At 34.0% G+C, this 18,178-nt stretch overlaps 1 long non-coding RNA gene across 1 annotated transcript in view; it reads left to right on the forward strand.

Moving 5' to 3' along the window:
- The window catches only part of LOC103878931, a 115,056-nt gene extending 101,635 nt beyond the window's left edge, over positions 1-13,421 (forward strand). The window contains exons 5-6 of the long non-coding RNA XR_002518124.2: positions 10,873-10,981; positions 12,755-13,421. This is a non-coding gene — a long non-coding RNA (uncharacterized LOC103878931). The remainder of the gene's footprint in view (positions 1-10,872; positions 10,982-12,754) is intronic.
- Positions 13,422-18,178: the final 4,757 nt, after the last annotated feature.

Raw genomic sequence — 18,178 nt, forward strand, 5'->3', positions numbered from 1 at the left:
GCTGCTCATAGAAAGAGAACATAGAATATAATGAATGATCCACAAATCCTCTGCAAGTACAACTTCTCAGGTTATTTTGAGGCTGTTTCCTACACAGTGTGGAAAAGTAAAAGTAAAAGTAAAAGAGTAAGACAAGCATAAAGCTCAGAGAAGTAAAGCAAACATGATATAAATCACTTTAGAAAAGCCTAACACCAACCATGATCGACTCTGACCACATTTTTTTTTTTAATAGAAGCTGATGATAATAAATTGGGACATGTTGCTAATGCAGTTTAGAGTAAAACAAAGAGAATGATAGAAGATTTCAAGAGGCAATGAATTTTTACTTTCCATCTCTGATCAAAGGATGGTAGCAGTTGGTACATCCTACTATGCACAAAATGTGTGATAAACAGGAATTTTAAAAGAACACATTTTTACTATTTTTTATGCCTAAAAAACACCAAGTTATATTTGTTTTTTATAACACTATTAGAAAAGCAGAAATAATTAAGATTCATACTGTTTTACCTTAAATTCAACTTAAATTTCAAATAGTTCTTTTATTATATAGTAATTTAATTTTATTTCATTAGCTAACTTTCCATAATATTTGGATTTTCTTTCTTCTCCAAATAACTCAGCTTACAATCACTAATTGGCTATGCTCTTTTTAAAAAAGCTAATAACAATCTGAAATTCCAGAGATAACAAGATTCAAATTTAAAAGGTATCAATCATGTTTTTACTGTTTGGATTCTACAGCTACTGATCTATTTACGTTTTCACAAACCAGTATAAAAATGTTTCAATAATATCTATACAGAAACATTATAGTAGATTTTATAATTTAATTTAAATGAACTTTGACTCAGGAGGATCATGCATACTTAAAAACATTTACAGAGAATTCTAAGAGATTAGTGGTAATTTCTTCTTTTATAGTCTCACTTCTAAACTGTCTCTGTTAATCTTGCTTTTTATAGTAGCCATAAACATGGGATGTTTTTGAAGCTCAAAATATGAAGTACATAATTCTGTAGATGGCTGTAAAAATTGTACAAGATAAAGATTCACTAAGGAAGAGATTTGAATATGTCTTGAGACAAGTCTTGAGAAATAAAGAGGAAGTCTCCTGAGGGATATTAATTCTTTTCACAGATATCTTTATGTATATGGCACATAGTGGGCTCTTTGTGTTATGCATAGTATAGAACCCTAAAAAGCAGAGACAACCTCTGCCCAGGTGTAGCTTACAGACTAGAAAATAAAGACATTCCTGACAGAGGGAACAGCATAATTAAAGGCTCAAGTTGCAAAAGAACGTGGGGTGTTCAGAGAATTGCAAATAACTTGCAATGGCTGGAATAGAGTATATGTGGGTGAGAGGAGCAGAAGGAAAGAGTAGAAACTATCCTATGTAATCATTCTAATCAGATTGCAAATTCTTCTTTTAAAATTCTAAATTGCTGTGGACCTCATGGGTAACTAAGAGTAGACAATTAACCATAAGCAGTTTTGCCGTGTTACCTGTCTTGTACATTATCTTGTTTTATTTCTTATATTTTCCTATAGATATGAGACATTTAGAAAACATTTGATAAAAGAATATCTATGGCTTTCTAAACTACTTCTGGGATCATTGATTAGATCAATGATAAACAGGATTTTATCAAATGTAGATTGATTTCAGAACTCTTATCTGAGTTTTGGGAGCTGAACATTTCCTAAGCTTACTTTTTAGTTTTTCCCAGTAATTGATTGACAATGCTGAAAATAATTGATAGCTTATAGGGAGTCTTTCTATGTGCCCAGCATTGAGGGAGAGACTTACATTGTAGTGTAGTTATTATCAATACGTATTAGCTCATTTTCATGCTGCTATGTTATTTACAGAGGAAAGAGGTTTAATTGATTCACAGTTCCACATGGCTGGGGAGGGCTCAGGCAACTTATAATCATGGCAGAAGGCACCTTTTCACAGGGCAATATATGTAAGTCTCTCTCTCAGTGCTCAGGATGCTTCCTGCCGTCAAACATTGGACTCCAAGTTTTTCAGTTTTGGAACTCGGACTGGCTCTCCTTGCTCCTAAGCCTGCAGATAGACTATTGTAGGACCTTTCGATCATGTGAGTTAAGATGTAATAAACCCCCATAAACTTTGTTTTATATATATATACACATACACACACACACACGCACATACACGTATATAAACTCCTACACACAGACACACACACATATATTCCATTAGTTTTGACCTTCTAGAGAACCCTGAGTAACACAAATGGTTAATTAAAATAACTCATTTGAATTTGAGTACATTGAATTTGAGCTTTAAAGCAAGACAAAACAAGTTGCTATTTTGTACATGGACTATGCATCAGACTAGTCCATGCATAGTTTTTATGAAATAAAAACTTTTTATTCAGTAATCAAAACATTCCTTATTGAGTTTTTTTTTTTTTTTTTTTTTTTTTTTTTTTTTTTTTTTTTTGGTAACACCTTAAATGTGTGGGATTTCAGTTTTATTCTAATTATATTTTCTAATTGAAATTTGAGATGGGGCCGGGCGCGGTGGCTTAAGCCTGTAATCCCAGCACTTTGGGAGGCTGAGACAGGCGGATCACGAGGTCAGGAGATCGAGACCATCCTGGCTAACATGGTGAAACCCCGTCTCTACTAAAAAATACAAAAAACTAGCCAGGCGAGGTGGCGGGCGCCTGTAGCCCCAGCTACTCGGGAGGCTGAGGCAGGAGAATGGCGTGAACCCGCAAGGCGGAGCTTGCAGTGAGCTGAGATCTGGCCACTGCACTCCAGCCTGGGCGACAGAGCGAGACTCCGTCTCAAAAAAAAAAAAAAAAAAAAGAAATTTGCGATGGAATGATATGCTTAAAATAGTTTGAAAATACTTTTTAAATTCTTAATTATTTACTCTGCCTTTAATCTCCTTTATAAGTAATTCAACCAGTGGACACGTCAAAGGTATCCAAAGGTATACTGTACCAGGGCTCCCTCAACACAATTCTATGTAATCCTCGAATGAATGAGAGATAAAGGGGTCTCTATCTAAATCTCATCATGGCATATACAAAATTTTTCATGGATGCAGTAGTTAAGAGAGGGCACTAATCTGTAGATAAGATTTCAAGTCACTTCTCAAAACCTATTAATATTTGTCATTATTCTGGGTATATTTGGTTTTGTGTATAAATAAAGCTTATTTACTTTTCTGTTTTTCATTAGAACACTTATGATTATAAAAATATTGGTTATGTTTTTATCTCCGATATCTTCTTGAATAAGAGACCATGTCTACAAAGAAAGTGAGGTGGAGTATCTTCAGATATTTGTATTTTTCTGAATCCTGAGCACAAATAAAATTAATGCTAAATTCATTTTAAAAAATGCATATAAGAATGCATACTATATAAAATTCATATTTATATAAAATATATAATCAGCTATAAAAATATTAATTATAAATTCCATATATTATATATTATATGTACATATGTTCTTTTGAGATACATATATATACACTTACTATATGGCATATAAATAGAAAGATTTGAAATAAATATGAGGATTATTTGATACAATACTATAACATATAACATATTTTTCTTATATAGATGCTGTGTAGTATAACAGCCAGTATTAATTATAGTCAAACTGTGAAACACCATCCTATTTGCATATATATAGAGATATATATAATATGTATATGCTTAATTAATTTGCTCTAGGGAAATTAGAATAAACCTATCAGAGTAATTCAACTCTGATTCTCTATATATCTGAAGGCAGTGAAGTGTAAAGAATAAGAAAATGAAATGTAAATAAACAATATTGTCATTTAAGCTTATGCTGAAATTTAGGTAAGACTCAAAAGGCTAGCTCATTGTCTAAAATCTTCATGAATATTTACAGAAAATATAGTTCTAATTCTGTTGCTGGCAAAAACATATTAAATCTATAACTATTATTAATATTAAAGGCACCCTTCCATTTCTTGTTATTCTGAAATGCATGAATCTGCTAAAAACAGAGGTTCACAACCACCTATATTATCATCAGTGGTAATCAGAGGCAAAAATGATGCTTACTGAGTTTCCTTGTACCTTGTGAAACTTTAAAGAAGACATTCATAAGTCACTGCTATAGAGAAAAAAATACTGAATTAAGTGGATTAACGTCCTAGTGTTTGTTATAAACTTACTGACCTGGTTAATTATATTTAAAATGGGCTTATTGAAACATTTGCTGGTGCTATATAAGGTACTTTTAAGATGAAGTGAACTTCTATGTACAAAAGCAATTTGAAAATATATAAACTTGAAGCAAATTTATCTCAAGACTGAGATCAGTTATTATAGTTCTAATTAAAATGTAGCAGTGCACATGAAAGAGTATTTCATGAACTAATCTGTAAGAAACATATAACAAATTTTATTTTAGGACAGTTAAATCTCTTCTTTTAAAACAGAGCAGTAAGTAGTTGATGTTTCATAAGCATTAATTATCCAAATTTTCTGTATTTCTAATTTTGTATGTTATATGCACTGTGATAATTATATCTATATCTGTATAGGTACAGATATAGACTATATATGTATTAGGCCATTCTTGCATTGCTTAAAGAAATACCTGAGACTGGGTAATTTGTAAAGAAAAAAGGTTTAATTGACCCATGGTTCTGCGGGGTGTACAGGAAACATGGCTTCTCAAGAAATTTTCTTCACGATGGAAGGTGAAGTGGGAGCTTGCATGTCACATAGCAAGAGCAGAAGCAAAAGAGTGTGAGGGGATGGTGCCGCACACTTTTAAACCACCAGACCTCCTGTGAACTCAGGGCAAGAGCTCACTTATCACCAAAGGAATGACCCAAGATATTCATGAGGGATCTGCCTCCGTGATACAAACACCTCCCACCAGACCCTGCTGCCAGCACTGGGGATTATAATCCAAAATGAGATTGGGGCAGGGACAAATATCCAAACTATGTCAATATACATCTATAATATAGATGGATATTCAGACATAAAGAGTCTGGTGCTTCTTTTGGGACCCATTTCAAGAGAGCAAAGCTTTTGAGGAATGCATACATTAAAATGAAATAATATGTTAATAATATGTTAATCCATATGGTCCACAGAAAAGGTGTCTATAGCCTTTTATAAATACCAAATAGTGATGCCAAATAATTATATACCCTTTTATAAATAGCTGGTTTTGAAAATACAAAAATATCAAGGTTTAGAGGAAAATATAGACACATTATATTGTATCTTGGGAAGATAGTAAAAGTCTCATATAAATAATATTTATATATTTTGACTGGCAGGGAATAAAAGAAAACTGCTTTTGCCATCTCAAGAGTATACACATTGAGATAATCAATTTTACTTGATTGTTAATAATTTCTATATGTGATTCTTCAAGTGTTTATAGTATTCTATATGATGCCTATAAGTCAATGTCTATAAATATTATATGACATTGCATTTATTCCAAACAGTTAGGTGAGACTGGATATCATCACTCAAGTGAACATAAAAACAACAACAGCAAAAAATCAAATTCTCTGTTTTATGATAAAAATTATCTATTGTTTACACTTGCATTTATTTCACTGCTACAGAGATTTATTTTGTATTGCTTTTCCGAGTACTTGTATTTCTTTTTATAAATTTTTTTGCATTTCTATCTTTTTGATTACCTACATCCCATTGATGGATATATGCGATGTGTTAATAGGATGTTCTATTAAAAAATGTAAGGATGTCCTTTGTGCAGTACTGCAGACATTCCAAGACTGACATATCATTTGTTGTCTCTCCTTTTCGTAACTCCAGACATACATACATCACCTTCTTGCCTTAGAACAAAAGAACACTACATTTCTAGAAAACTTAGTTTATTTTTCCACAAATGTATTGGATCTGTGCACTTACAATGCTCATCAGTTTTGGACGTTATTTAGCCACTCTATTAGTTAGGGCTCTCCAGTGAGGCAAAACTAATAGGATATATTTATATTTAAAAGATCTATAAAATATTAATTATGGGGATTGGTTGACATGAATATGATTATGAAGGTGGAGAAGTCCCAGAGTGTGCTGTGTGCAAGCAGAAGAACTAGGAAAATGGGTGGTGTAATTCAGTTCAAGTCTGAAATCCTGAGGACCTGGTAGCCAGTGATATATCTCACAGTCCAAGGCCAAAGACCTGAGAACTCAGAGGAACTGCTGGTGAGTACTAGAATCCAAAGGCCGGAGAACCTGGAGCTCTGGTGACTCAGGGCAAAAGAAGGTAGCTATCCTAGCTCAATATGCGAGAATTTTTCATTCTTCTTTTTCATTCTGTTAGAGTGGGCTCTTAACATACTGGGTGATAACCACTCACATTGATGAGGGCAGATCTTCTTTACTGATTCAAATGCTAATTTCTTCTGGAAACACCCTCCCAAACACATGCAGAAATAATGTTTTACCAGCTATCTAGGCATCCCTTAGTCCTGTCAAGTTGAGACATAAAATTAACCATCATAGCCACTATTTATTCACATATTATTCAAATATTTTCTATCTCCCACTCTTCTTGAACTCCAGTTACATGTATAGTAAACCATACTTTTTCACAAAGAATATGTATCTTTTTTCTTTTCTTTTCTTTTTTTTTTTAAAATTCTCTATTTTAATTGTCTTGATAATTGGGATGAGATATCTTATAGTTCACTAAAACTTTAAAAAATAGATTGAGTTACAATTGACATGCAAATACTACACATATTTAATGTATACAATTTCATGAGTTTGGACATACGCATGCATCTGTAAAACAATTACCACAATAAAGCTAATAGATGTGTCTATCACCTTCAAAAATATTCTGGTGTCCCCGCCTTTATTGTTAACTATAAGTGCTATGTTTTGTAGGAGATTTCTAGAATTTACTCATCTTGCGTAACTGAAACTTTATACCAGTTGAACAGCTCCTCAATTTTAACCTGTCTCCACATCCTGGTAAACAGCATTTAATTTTGTGTGTCTATGGGTTTGACTATTTCACATGATTCTAAAGACTCCAGATATACAAAACAATCTGTTAGAACTAATAAACTAATTAAGTGAGAAAATTCTCATAAAAGTGGAACCATGTTGCATTTCTTTTTTCTGTGACTGGCTTATTTCACTTAGATAATGTCTTACAGGTTCATCCATGTTGTCACAAATGGCAGGCTTTCCTTCTTTTAAAAGTCTGAAAATATTCTATTGTATGTATATATCATATTTTTATATATCTGTCCACAGACATGTAAGTTAGTTGCATATCTTGGCTACTGTGAATAACAGTGCAATGAATGTGAACAGACAGACACCTCTTTAGAGTGTTGGGTCTTATGCCTCATTCTTTAATCCATTCTGAGGTGATTTTGCATGTGGTGATGTCTATTCCTATCACCTGTTTAATTTAGTGCTGAAAGTCAACCAAAGCAATTAGGAAAAAAAAAAAAAAGTGTAAATAACATCAAAACTGGAGAGGAATAAGTACAATTATCTCTGCTTGCTGATGACTTGGTCTTCTAAATAGAAAATCCTACGGACCACACACACACACACACACACACACACACACCTTTTAGAACTGATAAACTAGTTCTGCCAAGTTACAGGTTGAAAATATTAACATAAAAAAATCAGTTTTCTTTCTATACATTAACAGCAAACTATCTCAAAAAGAAATTAAAAATAATTTTATTTAGTATCACATCAAAAAATAGAATACTTTGAAACAAACTTAACCAAGAAGGTGAAGGACTTATACCTTAAATACTATAAATTATTGATAAAAGAAAATTTAAAAGACACAAATAAATGGAAAGGCACCCTATGTTCATGGATTGCAAAGTTTAATATTGCTAAAATGCCCCAAACCCAAAGTGATGTACAAACTCAATGCAGTCCATATCAAAATAATAATGGCATTTCTGCACAAATAGGAAAACAATTCTAAAATTTACATGGAAACACAAATGATCCCAAATATCTAGTTATCTTGAGAAAGAAGAACGAAGCTGGAGGCATGGAATTTCCTGATTTAAAGATACATTTTGGAGCTACAGTAATTAAAACTGTATGCTACTGACATAAAAACGGGGCCCATATAAACCAATAGAACAGAATAGAGAACCCAGAAATAAACCCATGTATACAATCAACTGTTTTTCCACAAGAGTGCCAAGAATAAGAGATGCAGACAGAACAGTCTCTTCAACAAATAGTGCTGGGAAAACTGAGCAGCAGAATAAAATTGGACCCTGCTCATTTTCTGACGTTTTCTTAGTTCTTTAATCCGGCATTAAGCCTATCAAATAAATTTTTTTATTTCAGATAATTGCATTTTACCCCCTTAGAAGGGCTTTTTTTTTTTTTTTTTCTTTTTTCACTAAGTTTATATGACTCTTTAGGTAATTTATTTAAAATATTTTAACACCTTTATCTTCCAATTTCATGAATTCTGTTCTTTTTTAGGTCTGATTCTATTACTGATTTTTCACTTGCTTGTTGGGTCCTTCTCTTCTGTTACTTTGCATCTCATATTTTTTTTGAAAGACTATTGCCTGTCATTAATCTTACATTATGATTTTCTGGATAAAATGTTACTTTTTTAATGATAGGCACTTAAATTAGTTTCAGATCAGCTTGATTACGTTTAGGCCAGTTTTAAGTTTTATTAGGACAGATCTAAAATAGCTTTCAATCTTCATATATTTCAGTCCTCTTTCTGGTGTTACTGTGGATAGCTCCAGTGTTCAATGAGACTGCTCCATGCTGGCTCGTTAACACCGAGAATTATTTTTGAGCTCTGGGAATTATTTAGCTTAGAGTGATTTCACAGAATTTCTGGATTATTCATCTACTGTCTGTGGGATCAGTAGTGATGGTTTTCTCTCTTTTCTGATATTGGTAATTTGTGTTCTTCCTCTTCCTCTTTTTTCTTCCCTAGCCTGGCTACAGAATTATCAATGAGCTTTTGTTTTCAATTCTTTTCTATGTTGTTTTCTCTTTTCTATGTTTTGCTTTCTGATAGAATATTCATTATTCCATTCTTTCTGCTTATTCTATGTATAAGTTGCTCTTCCTACTTTCATTTTCCAAAAGTTTAGGTTACTAATTTAGATATTTCTTCTTTTCTGACAAATGCATTTAATATTATAAATTAGCCTTTAACATGAATATTTAAAATTTTGATAAGTTGCATCTTTGTTTTCCTATAGCCTAAAATAGTTTTTGTTCATCTCACTTAGAAACGCGTCATACATTTCTAAATATTTAGGAATTTTTAGATATATTTCTATTCCTGGTATTTAGTTTAATTTTGTTATGACCAAGAAAATATTTTATATGATTTGTATCATTTTTTAAATTTGTTAAAGTCTATGGTTTTAACATTGCTCAGGTTGATTCTTTCTATGACATGGGTAAAAATGTATGTTCTGCCACTGTATAAAGTGTTATATACATGTCTATTAGGACAAATTGATAGTTTGTCTCCAGGTCATCTATAGCTTTGATATCCTGCTTACTTGATATTCTGTCTGCTTACTCTATCAATAACAGAGAAAGTATATAGCTGGCTTTTGTTCTTATATTTAATCTCTCGTTTTTTATCTGATAGTTTTAGACCTAGAATTAGCAAGCCATGGCTCAAAGACCAACTATAGCTTATCACCTGCTTTTCTAAATAAACTCATATTGAAAACAGCCACACTCATTTATTTATGTATTGCCTACAACTGCCGCATAACAACAGCAGAGTTGAGTTGTTACCAGATATGACATATCATCCTCAAAGCCTATAATAGCTACTAGCCAATTTTTTGCATAAAACAGAGTAGAAAAGATAATTGAAGATAATTGGTGAATAGATTCTTAAATTGTTTACATTATTTATTTATTGTTGCATAACAACATTACCACAAAATTATTTGCATAAAATAGCATGCTTTTATTACCACACAGTTTCTGTTAATTAGGAGTCTGGTTACAGCTTAGCTGGTGCTTCTATTTCATGAGGCTGTAATAAAAGTGTTGGTTGGTGATGTAGTCTCATCTCAAGGAAGAACTGGGGAAGGATTCACTTCCAAGCTCACATGGTTGCTAGGACAATTCAATTTTTTGATGTAAGGTTGGAGGCCTCATTTTCTTGCTGGTTGCCAGAAAGAGGTCATCCTCAATTCCTAGCTGATGATTAACTGGAGACTTCTCTCAGTTTCTTAGGCTCCCCAAGATAACAGGATGCTTCTTCAAAGCCAGCAAAAAAGAGAGTCTTCTAGCGTGAAAGATACAATCTCATGTAACATGATCATGAAAGTGATTATCATCTTTGCTTTACTCCACTGGTTGGTAGCAAATTATGAATCCTGCCTACACACTAAGAGAGAAGATTCAACAAAGCCATGAATACAAGGAGTTAAGGATTTGGAGGGCCTTTTAGAGTCTGTCTGCTACAATATGTTTCTCCACTCTTTGGGATTTTGTCATCTTCAAGTCCCAGTCATGTCGACAGTCTTGCACTTTAAACCCTGCATTTCAGTCCTGTAAAAAGTATTGCCTTCAACTTGGAACCTACTTCTTCATTGCTGTGATTTGGAAAATGTCCTCAAGGACAAAGCAGTTCTAAATATGAAGCTTAACCTGCTTGTTCTTTCTGTTAAGTAATGGAGTCCTCAAGTCTTGCCTGTGTATGTTTCCCTCAAATTTCTTCAAGTGGTTCTAAATATTTTTGTTTCATTATTCTTATTTATATTTGGTTGTAGAATTAGTCTGATATAAGATGCTGTGGCCTCTGCTTGATTTATTTATAATAATTTTCTTGGCATAGGTTGGCAAGATTGTGGCAAAGAGTTGACAATGGAGTGTTAAATTTTAATGTCAAAATGAATTTCCTTGGAACTGTCATCTTATAAGGAGACGTTGGAATTCCACATCTGGTACGTAGGTGGCATAAATCAAACTTAAAACTTATTATTTTGATATCCCAAATGTATCATACATGCATTAAATGCAAAAAAAAAAAAAACAAACAAACAAACAAACAACAACAACAAAAAACAAAAAACAAAAAACACCGTGTAATCTTATCTTTGCTAAGTATTTACTGCTTCCTCTTTTGGCCCACTTGGCTTTAAAAAGCATGCATCTAATTGTATTGGCATTTTCTTGTCTTGATTTAAAATGAAGATTTGAACACAGTATTAGTCAGGATTCTGTAAAGGGAGAGAGCTAATAGGATATATGTATACATGAAAGGGAGTTTATCAGGAGAAATGACTCACATGATTACAAGGTAAAGTCACACAAGGAGCTGTCTGCGAGCTGAGGAGCAAGGAAGCCAGTCTGAGTCCCAAAACCTCAAAAGTACAGACGCAGACAGTGGAGCCTCCAGTCTGTGGACCAAGAGCCACTGGCAAATCACTGGTGTAAGTCCAAGAGTCAAAAGCTGAAAAACTTGGAGTCTGATGTTCAAGGGCAGGAAGCATCCAGAAAGGGAGAAAGATAAACGCCAGAAGACTCAGCATGTCAGGCCTCATTGCAGTTTCTTCTGCCTGCTTTCTTCTGCCTTGCTGGCAACTGATTAGATGGTGCCCACCCACACTGAGGGTGGGTCTACCTCTTCCAGTTCACTGACTCAAATATTAATCTCCTTTGGCAACACCGTCACAGACACACCCAGGAAAAATACTTTGTATCCTTCAATCCAATCAAGTTGACACTCTATATTAACCATCACACACTTAAAGAAAATCTTAAACTATGCATGGTCACAGCAAGCAATAAAGTAACATCTGAATATTAAAAGATGTATGAAAAATGAATATTGGAAAAACACATTGTTGCATCTTTTTATATGCAATATAATATTGTCCTTTTGTCATCAGGCATACCAGCAGGAAGACCAACAATTTTTACGGTCTAAATCGTGTAATGCTCTGTGTTGTTACTCTTGGGGAGGGGGCAAATATATCCCATTCAGTATCTGGAAATATATGTATCCTTAAAGGGGAACCAAATATGCATACTGTCCTGGCAATAGTGTATTGTCAGGAAATTAAATGCCTGCCAAAAATTGCATTTTCCAGCCCTACATTTTTATTTAGATGGAATAATATGACTAAATCTTACTAACTGCATTTGATGGAAGGAACCATTTTTAGAATAAAGCAGTTAAGGAGTAGATACTTCTTTTCCATTCTTTATTTTGGCTTCACTTTTCCTCCTTCTGCTACCTTGATACAAATGAGGATGGTGACTTTGGAAAACATTTCTGGAAAGTGGTGAATAGAAGAAGGCTGTTCCTACATCTCTGCCTAAAAGAAATCCAGTCACCAACCATGATAGTGATTTTGAACTCCATTAGACAAGAAATATTTTTTCTTCTTAGATGCATTATGTATTTTTGAACTTCTCTAAGTGTTATCATTATCTTAATAAATACATAATAAAATATATTTAGTTTTTAATATAAAATTATACTATTGCATGTGAATAGTATAGTGAGCATACATTTTACTAAATGAATTGAGTGACGATTCACTTCAACTTGGAAAAATGGTATATGTGTATTTTAATTTGATACACCAATAACCATCTCAAAATGCCCTTGTTAAAGATTGCCAAAGGTTATCCTCTCTGGTAATAGCTATTGGGAAACAAATTACTCTAAACTTAGTGGCTTTAAACAACAGTCATTCAATATCTTACAGTGTCTGTGGATCTAGCTTCTGGGCATGACATATCTCAATTCCTCTGGCTCAAGACCTTTGATGAGGCTGCAATCAAGTTGCCAACTGAAACTAAAGTCATCTCAATGCTTGCATGGGGAATGATCCGCCTCCAAGTTCATTCAGGTGGTTGTTGACAGGCCTTAAATCTTCTTTGACTCTTAGTTTAAAAAAATGAGTTTCAAGTCATGTGGGTGTTATATAAATGCACCAAAGATTGCCCTTATATTAATATATTGGCCTAATACTGCTTACTTTGTAAACAAGAAGGCTAGGACAATTAGCTCAAAGCTACTGGCAACAAACTCAAATTTTTACAGATCCATTAAATGAAATAACCCAAATAAGTGTATTTTTAGCCATTTAGAACCTCCTTCCTTTACGTACCCCATGAAATTGCACTCAAAATCGGCTAGCCATAGTTAAGACAAACCTTGGAGCTCTCTGACCCACAGTCTCCCCACTTTGCCACTGAGTAACAACGCTAAACACGTAAGCCGTCTCTTTGATTCTCCTCTCCTTTGCCCTTTGCCTTTTCTGGGTGGTGGCCCTAGGTCACTATTTCTGGAAAGCCTCCCACTGTGAAGGACTTTACTTCACATGCAACTCTGTCAAGGCACCACCTAATAAAACTTTTGCAACACTGCCATATCATGGTCCTGTCATTTCCTGAATCAGTCTCCAAATCCTCAGACTCACAAAAGTGGGTCTCTCTGGAGACGAACTCACAACTTGGCAGTTGGCTTCTTTCAGAGCAAGCAAGAGAGTGACAGAGGACACCTAAGTCAGAAGCCACAGTCCTTACGTAACCTATTCTCAGATGTGACATCCCATCAATTCTGACATATTCTGCTCTTTCAAAGCAAGTCCATACATCCAGCTCACACTCAAAGTAGGGGCATTACACAAAGGCTCAAATGCCAGAAGCCTGGGATCACTGGGGGCCATCTGAGAGGCTGCCGACTTTGTAAAGCAGTATGTTATCAAACACACTAAAAACTGATTACTGGTGAGAGGGACAGAGAAAGGTAGTAGAATAGAAGACTTTACCAATTGTCCACCTGGGAAGGACACCGATTTAATAACTATCTACAATAAATAAATAAATAAATAAATAAATAAATAAATAAGTAAAGCACCTTCACGAGAACCAAAAATCAGGTGAGACTCAAGGTATCCGGTCTTAACTTCATAGCACCCAGACAGGCACTGATGAGGAGGGAAAAACAGTCTTGAATCACTGACACCACCCTTGCCCAAAGCCCTGCCGATGACAACATAGTGTGGAGAGCATTTCTGTGCACTGAGGAGGGGAACAGTGAAGCGATTGTGAGACATTGAACTCAGTGTTGCCCTGTTAGAGCAGAAAACAAAACTGGACCAAACTCAGAAGGCACTGAGGGAGCATTTAAAACAGCTCCTCTCAGAAGGGAATTGCCAATTGCAGCAGACCAACTTGATTTCCCACAAGTCTCACCACCGTGGGCTAACATGCACTGGGGCACCAAGTAAACCTGAAAGACAGCCTAGGCCACAGGACTGCAACTTCTAGGCGAGTCCTAGTGCTGAACTTGGTCCCAGAGCCAGTGGACTGGGGAGACACACAACATTGGAGCACCAAGATATATAACATTTACAGAACATTGCATCCAACGGCTGCACAATACACATTCTTTTCCTCAGCACATGCATCATTCTTAAGGATAGACCATATGTTAGATTACAAAACAAGTCTTAAAACATTCCAAAAACTAAATAATATCAAAGGATTTTCTTTGACCATGATTAAATAAAACTAGAAATCAATAATTACTGTAATTTTGGAACTATACAAACACATGGAATTCAAACAACATGCTCCTGAATGACCAGTGGGCCAATGATGAAATTAAGAAGGAAACTGAAAATATTCAGAAACTAATGACAGTAGAAACACAGCATACCAAAACCTATAGGATACAGCAAAAGCAGACTAAGAGAGAAGTTTGTAGCTATAAGTGCCTACATCAAAAAAGAAAAACTTAAAACAATCTAATGATGCATTTTAAAGAAGTATAAAAGCAAGGGTGACCGAAATGCAAAAATAGTAGAACAAAAGAAGTAATAAAGATCAGAGAAGAAATAAATGAAATTAAAATGAAGTAAACAATAAATAGGAATACAGAGGATCAATACAACAAAAAACTGTTTTGTAAAGTTAAATAAAACTGACAAACATTCAAACCAACTAAAAAAATAGAGAAGTTCCAAATAAATAAAACAAAGAATGATAAAGGACACATTACAACTGATAATACAGACATTCAAATAGTGGGTACTATGAACAACTCTATGTCAATATACTGGAAAATCTAGAAAAAAAAAATGGGCAAATTCCTAGACACAACCTATCCATATTGAACAAGGAAGAAATACAAAACTCAACAGACCAATAACAAATTATGAGATTGATGCCTTAATAAAAAGCCTCCCAGTAAAGAAAAGCCAGAGACCTTATTGTTTCACAGCTGAATTCTACTACACATTAAAAGAAAGACTGATACCAGTCCCACTCACATTATTCTGAAAAATAGAACAGTGGATATTTCCAAGCTCATTTTACTAGGCCAGTCTTACCCTGATGCCAAAATAAAAGACACATCAGGAAAAGAAAACTGTAGGCAAATATCTCAGATGAATATTAGTCAAAAATCCTCAACAACATGCTAGCAAACCAAATTCAACAAAACGGTAGGAAGATCATTCATTGTGACCAAGTGGTATTTATCCCTGGGATGCAAGGACGATTTAACATTTGCAAATCAGTGAATGTGATATATTATATCAACAGAATGAAGGACAAATTTATGATTATTTCAATTAATCCTAAAAAAGCATTTGATAAAAATTCAACATCCCTTCATAACAATCCTTAAAAAACTAGATATGCAAGGAACATTCCTCAACATAATAAAAGTTATATACAACAAACCCACACTTGGTATTATACTGAATGGGAAAAACTGAAAGCCTTTCCTCTAAGATCTGGACCATGACAAGGATGCCCATTTTCACCACTGTTATTCAACAGAGTACTACAAGTCTTAGCTAGAGCAATCAGACAAGAGAAAGATGTAAAGCACATCCAAACTGGAAAATAAATAAAATTATCTTTGAGGCAGATGATATAATCTTATATTTGGAAAAACCTGAAGACTTCACAAAAAGCTATTAGAAATAGTAAACAAATTTAGTAAAGTTGCAGGACACAATCAACATACAGAAATCAGAAGCATTTCTATATTCTAACAGTGAACAATCTGAAAATAAGTAAAAAAAGCCATCCCATTTACAATAGCCACAAATAAAATCAAATACCTAGGAATTAACTTAAAAAAGTGAAAGATTTCTGTAATGAAAACTATAAAACACTGATGAAAGAAATTGAAGAAGACACTAAAAAATGGAAAGATATTCCATGTTCGTGTATTGGAACAATCAGTATTGTTAAAATGTCCATACTACCCAAAGTGATATATAGATTCAATGTAATCCCTACCAAAATGCCAATGGCATTCTTTACCAAAATAGAAAAAAAAAAAAAATCCTAAAATTTTTATGGAACCATAAAAGACCCAGAATAGGCAGAGATATCCTGAGCAAAAGAAGAAAACTGGAGGAATCACATTATCTGACTTCAAATTATTCTACACAGCTGTAGTAACCAAAACGGCAAGTTACTGGAATAAAAACAGATGCAGAGACCAGGGGAATAGAATAGAGAACCCAGAAACAAATCCTCACACCTACAGTGAACTCATTTTCAATAAGGGCGCCAAGAACACGGATTGGGGAAAAGACAGTCTCTTTAACATATGGTTCTGGGAAAACTGGATATCCATATGAAGAATAATGAAACCAGACCCTTATCTCTCACCATATACAAAATTCTAATCAAAATGGAATAAAGACTTAAGTCTAAGGCCTCAATCTATTAAAATACTGCAAGAAAACCCCAGGGAAACTCTCCAGGACATCGGTCTGGGCAAAAATTTCTTGAGCAATACCCCACAAGCATAGGCAAGCAAAGCAAAAATGGACAAATGGGACCACATCAAGTTAAAAAGCTTCCGCAAAGCAAAGGAAACAGTCAACAAAGTGTAGCAATAACCCACAGAATTGGAGAAAATATTTACAAACTACTTATCTGACAAAGGATTAATATCAGAATATATAAGGAGCTCAAACAAGTCCCTAGGAAAAAAATCTAGTAATCTGATTAAAAATGGGCAAAATATTTAAATAGACACTTTTCAAAAGAAGACATACCAATGGCAAACAGGCATATGAAAAGGTGCTCAACATTGCTGATCATCAGAAATGAAAATCAAAATTACAATGAAATGTCTTCTCACCACAGCTCAAGTGGCTTATATCTAAAAGACAGGCAATAGCAAATGCTGGTGAGAATGTGGAGAAAGCGGAACTCTCAGACACTGTTGGTGGGAGCTTAAGTCAGTACAACCACTATGGAAAACAGTTGAGAGGTTTCTCAAAAAACCAAAAATAGAGCTTCCATATAACCTAGCAATCCTACTGCTAGTTATATGCCCTAAAGAAGGAAAATCAGTTTACTGGAGAGAAACGATGAAACGATAGTATGTAAGAGAGAAACAACACTGTACCCTTATGTTTGTTGCAGCACTGTCCACATAGTCAAAATTTGGAAGCAACCTAAATGTCCATCGACAGATAAATGGATAAAGAAAACGTTGTAGTTATACACAATGGAGTACTAATCAGTCATAAAAAGGAATGAGACTTTGTCATTTGCAATAAAGGGATGGAACTGAACTCATGGAGATAGAGAGTAGAAGGCTAATTACCAGAGGCTGGGAAGGGTAGACGTTGAGACAGGGAGAAGTGGGGATGGTTAATGGGTTAAAAAAAATAGCATTTAGAGGGAATAACACCTAGTATTTGATAGCACAATATGGTGACTATAGTCAGTAATAATTTAATTGTACCTTTTAAAATAACTAAAACAGTATAATTGCATTGTTTGTAACACAAAGAATAAATGCTTGAGGAGATGGATAACCCTTTTTCCATGATGTGGTTATTATGCATTGTATACTTGTATCAAAACATCTCACATACCCAATAAATCTATATACCTACTATATATGCACAGAAATGAAAATTAAAGAAAACTAATTACTGTCTTAAATTTGTATGTACATAATAATATATAATATGTTTGCAAGATGACAAAAACAGTAATAATTCTGAGACACAATGTACTAAGACAAACACTCATTCTTAAAAGGCTCAATAATTTAAGTAAATTAGAATATTGTGTTATAAATAGTCTCAGAGTTTCAATAGAACATTATAGTGATTTTTATATATATATATATCCCTAAA

Source organism: Papio anubis, chromosome 1 (assembly GCF_008728515.1).
Source record: "Papio anubis isolate 15944 chromosome 1, Panubis1.0, whole genome shotgun sequence".
Taxonomy (NCBI): Eukaryota; Metazoa; Chordata; class Mammalia; order Primates; family Cercopithecidae; genus Papio; species Papio anubis.